The 5,000-nt window shown below is 37.0% G+C and overlaps 1 long non-coding RNA gene across 2 annotated transcripts in view; it reads left to right on the forward strand.

Moving 5' to 3' along the window:
• The window catches only part of LOC136851748 (uncharacterized), a 144,056-nt gene that overhangs the window by 89,575 nt on the left and 49,481 nt on the right, over positions 1-5,000 (forward strand). For both annotated transcript variants that reach the window (XR_010856962.1, XR_010856961.1), the window contains exon 4: positions 1,091-1,174. This is a non-coding gene — a long non-coding RNA (uncharacterized lncRNA). The remainder of the gene's footprint in view (positions 1-1,090; positions 1,175-5,000) is intronic.

Here is a 5,000-nt window from a genome sequence, read left to right on the forward strand (position 1 = left end):
TAATTTTCAGTTCAATTTGTGCATGACAAAGTAGTTATCCTAAAACCAATTCTTTAATTACTATGTAAGCCGGGTAGATGATGCGGGCTTCTCAGATCTCTCTCTCTCTCTCTCTCTCTCTCTCTCTCTCTCTCTCTCTCTCTCTCTCTCTCTGCCTGGCTGTCTGTGTGACTATCCATTTATCTGCCTTCGATTGCAGTGCCTTGTTCTTTCATCCAGTTTTTTATTACTATATTTTTATTATCATTGATGTTTGCAGTTGCATGATATGATATAAATGGAATGAGTTTTTGCACTGATTTACGGTTCTTTTATATATATATATAAACTTGAATAGTCTTTGATGTGTGGAACAGATTGAACCTCTGATCATTGTCAGTGATATCTGTCTCTTCCACCTCAATTTCCTACCAAGCATTTAATTTTACACAATATGCTGAAACATTTAAATTAACTGGATTTTCTTAGCAACCTGAAGATATCCACTGTGTTATAGATACTATGGTGATATTTTCCAAAATTTTCCTGAAATTCACGAACAAATATGTGAAATTAAAAACACGAATGAAAGAAAAAATTTGTCTACATTGAAACTAGGTTTAATTGCCTTCTTAATTTTCATATGGGAAATCCCAGTTTCTTGACAAATTTGAGTTTTTATCAAAATATTACCTCAGAAATAGAGGGCAAGGAAGTATAGCCACAGCAACAGGAATAGTAAAACATGGAAATGTCAAAAATATTGAGGCAAGAAATAATAAAAAAAAATGGCATCCACAACATGTACTTTGATGAAGCACACAAAAGACGAGAGAGAGAGAGAGAGAGAGAGAGAGAGAGAGAGAGAGAGAGAGAGAGAGAGAGAGAGAGAGAGAGAAGCATGAGTCTTGAAAAATCTGGATCACTGACCTGGCCTGATTACTGATCAGAGAGGGTGCTTGAGACGAACTTTTTTTCTTTTTCCTTGCTTGCAAATTGTAATATAAACTAACCTGTTGAAAACTTCTGTCACATAATTCACTGTTGAATTTCAGAGGAGATCGCTGAGCAATACTGTCCGAGGCTCTAAATTATTACATTGATTCGACAGAATTGATGGTTCCAAGCTTCTCCTGTCAACGGTAGCTAATGGATGAAGGAAGCCTGTGCTGAAATAGAAGCATTCGATTACAAGGTATGCTAAAACTGCCTTAATGTTTAGTATTAGGCGTTATCTTGAAAGATTTATCCTTGGAGGGCCAACACACACACACACACACACATACATGCACACCCACACGTGCATATGAATATGTTTATGAATATATATTTCTATAATATATTTATATAAATATATATATTTATAAGTATATCGGTATGTCATATATATATACATATATATGTGTGTGTGTGTGTATATATATACGTACATATATATGCATATAAATTATATATATATATATATATATATATATATATATATATATATATATATATATATATATATATATATATATATATATTATAATTTGCGCGTTTATTAGAGCCTGCGTTGCGTCAAGAATTTTTGCCCTACCAGTATTTTCTTTCCTCAGTTCTTGTGATGAGCAGTCATAGAAAGGCATTTGAAACTATTTCCACGGTTGTTCTTAAATACCTTACGTACAACGTTAAGATTCTAATATATTTTGGAAATGATGGCCTATGAACCGCCATACTTACATGTCCAAAAGGTTACTTCAGGTGTTCAGAGCAGTAAAGGCACAGCGTTATCTAGGTAACTGTACAGTGAATTAATGAACATTGACTTTATGACGAAACTTTACTAAAAAACTGAACGAAATCAGATCATAATTTAATACAGTAACTAAAAATAAAATATGTTTCCTCCAAGCGTTCATATTCACACGCGCGTATACACAAATTCATCAAAGAAACGGTCTCGAGAAATAAAGTTATCTCGGATTCATCTCCCGCTTCTCTACTTCAGAGCCTGATAATAGAACCACTTGTGCAGCCGATCCCGGAGATTAAGCTGAAATATGACTACAGGTGCTATGAATCTCACAGCCAAGTATAAATATAACTAGACTATCTATAACGACCCAAAACCAACAGTTTATACGAATAGCCCCAGATAGTATCTCGCTCCGATAGCGTATATGGTCCCAGAAAAGGACCATGGAATATCCTATAAGGGAAACTTATGATTTACGACTGGTAGGGGTGAACCACATCTAATTGTGTACCTACAGATTATGAGATTAAGAGAGAGAGAGAGAGAGAGAGAGAGAGAGAGAGAGAGAGAGAGAGAGAGAGAGAGAGAGAGAGAGAGACCTGGCGGGAGAAGCGAGATGGAGAAAGTAGCAATAACTGTATTTTGAAAGAAATGTGTCTTGATGCATGCAAGACAATTTCATTATTAGAATTGAAATTCGACTCGCCAGCAGACATAGAAGCAAACAGAAAGATAGTTGTGGTCTCAAAGAAAAAAAGAGGAGTTTTTACACTATAAATCATGGGCAGATAGACTTTAGAGAGAGAGAGAGAGAGAGAGTAACAAATAGCATTTCTTTTAAAACAAGTTGATTTTTAAAAAAATATCAGGCAGACAAACAGAGAATAGAGAAAGATTCCCATAGCTTTATAAACCAAGAAAAAATCTTCCATTTTCCCAGAATCGATTCTGAGTTAATTTATTACAAAGCCTGAGAGAGAGAGAGAGAGAGAGAGAGAGAGAGAGAGAGAGAGAGAGGTGACTATTCTAAGAGAGAGAGAGAGAGAGAGAATGTCTATTCAAATTTCTTGGAGAGAGAGAAAGTTAGAGAGATAGAAATATGTGCATCACGGACATTCTAATTTGTTGGATATTAGTTCCGGTGTTCACGTTCGTCTTCGTTCTTGTATCATAAAATACACCCACAATAAACTTAGAAAAAAAAAATTGAAGTCCTTCTTCCCAAACAATAGATTTAATGAGGGATAAGACGAACTGTTGCGACGAGCACACATCCGTAGAAGCCACGTTAACACGCAAGTCTTTCTGCGCCAATTTGAGTCAACGAAAGAGTAAAATGCCCGGCCACCTGAGCCTCTGCCACCCGGGCTAACCAAAGAATGACACGGTTGCCTGATGACATCAAAGTGGAGCGCAGAAGCATGAGGAATGCGGACAACACAGACGAGGAATGCAGACAACAATTGCGGACGGCATCAGTTTGCCACAGCCATCGTCATGCCAACGCCCCAGTCCTTCCCCTAGAGTCAGCATGCCCTATCCCTCTTCTCGTAGCGTGGGTACAAAGGCAAAATGACCCTATTCTCGCCCAACGCCCATATAGGAGGGAGGGCCATTCAATGAGCGGGCGTTGAAATAGTGCAACCGCGTTAATCTATATGCGTCGTAAGTTGGCGATAACACTTTTTGCACATTAAACGAGAACGCGGCGCGCTTTTTCGCCCTTCGAGAGCGTCTCCTCTTAGAGAGAGGAAAGAAGAAGAAGAAGAAGAGAAAAATATATGCCGGTAATCTCTTACATATTCATTGTTGCCTAATGCCTCCGCGGGGTAGATATCAAAGCCGAGATCTTTTCTCTGCTGACCCTGCCGAGTGTACAACGTGTTAAGCATCTTAATGGTGAAGTTTCTTACGCTTTTCTCTCTCTCTCTCTCTCTCTCTCTCTCAGGCTCCGTAACTGAAGGTTTTTAGGCAAAATACCATTGCTGAAGTTTCCAAGCACACTGTCTCTTTACATTCGTAATATTAATTTTTCTACATTTTCTCTCTCTCTAGCTCTCTAGGTGTCTTACCTGGCGTGAGATTCCCCCCCCCTCTTCTCTCTCTCTCTCTCTCTCTCTCTCTCTCTCTCTCTCTCTCTCTCTCTCTCTCTCTCTTTAAACATTTTGATTTGAAGCTTCTTAACTTTCATTCTTTCCTCCTTTATTACTCTCTCTCCCTTTCTTTAATTTCGTTTTCTCTCTTTCTGTAAGGTTTCTCACACTTTTCTATCCTGTGAACGTGTTAATAGTGAAGTTTCTCTCTCTCTCTCTCTCTCTCTCTCTCTCTCTTCTCTCTCTCTCTCTAATTATCTGTCTCATGGTCGCAATTTTACGGTTTTCGGTTTTCTTTCGCACGTCGCCGTGGCCGCTTCTCTTTGTAAACGGCTGTTGTTTCTTTATATTTTGTGAGGTCGCTCGCCTTTGCTTATTTATTTATCTATTTATTTATTTATTTTGTTAATCTCTAATTTTGTTTGGTTTTATTTTCTTGATCTAGTTCGATTTTATTTGTTAGATTTTTTTTAGCACATTTTTAAATGCTGTGGGTGTTGTTTAAATTCCTGAACTATTTTTAAAGAGTAGTTTTTTGGTAGCTCATTTCTCTCTCTCTCTCTCTCTCTTTCTCTCTCTCGTGGCTGTCAGAAATACGTGTTTTAAATATTAAAGTAAGAGTAACTGATTAATTCACAAAATTCACATTACGTCAGTAAAAACGCAATGAATAACAATCCCAGAGGTTAAGGTCAAGCTTGAACGGACAATGAAGGCTTCAGGATCCTAATATACTCGTAATTAAACATCTTGACACCATTCAGCTTGAACATTTTTCTTTTCTTTACAAATAGACAGTTGAGCGTAGGCATACTTCATACAATTTACACTTAATCACTGTTGATAAAATCTGCGTCAGTGCCGGATGAATTATTCAGATATTCATTACAATAAAAGAAGAATCAATCCTAATTCACTATCATTTAGTAAATGGTAATGAAGCCTTCATTCATGAATTCGCCAGTGACGTGTCATTCATTACGACTAACTACCCTGTTGTAATGTGAAAAATTAAAATTTACATGTCTTTTGAATCTAGTTTCTAGTTATTACTTCATACTTTTGGTTCATTTGCTTGTAAGAGATGTTGTTGTTTTACCGTCCTTTAATTTAGATAAAATCTAATTTGCTCAGCAGCCTGAAGTTGCACAGTTAATGCTTTTTGTACAAATTTTATGGTGCTTACTCCT

The sequence above is a fragment of the Macrobrachium rosenbergii genome, chromosome 24 (assembly GCF_040412425.1).
Source record: "Macrobrachium rosenbergii isolate ZJJX-2024 chromosome 24, ASM4041242v1, whole genome shotgun sequence".
Lineage (NCBI taxonomy): Eukaryota > Metazoa > Arthropoda > Malacostraca > Decapoda > Palaemonidae > Macrobrachium > Macrobrachium rosenbergii.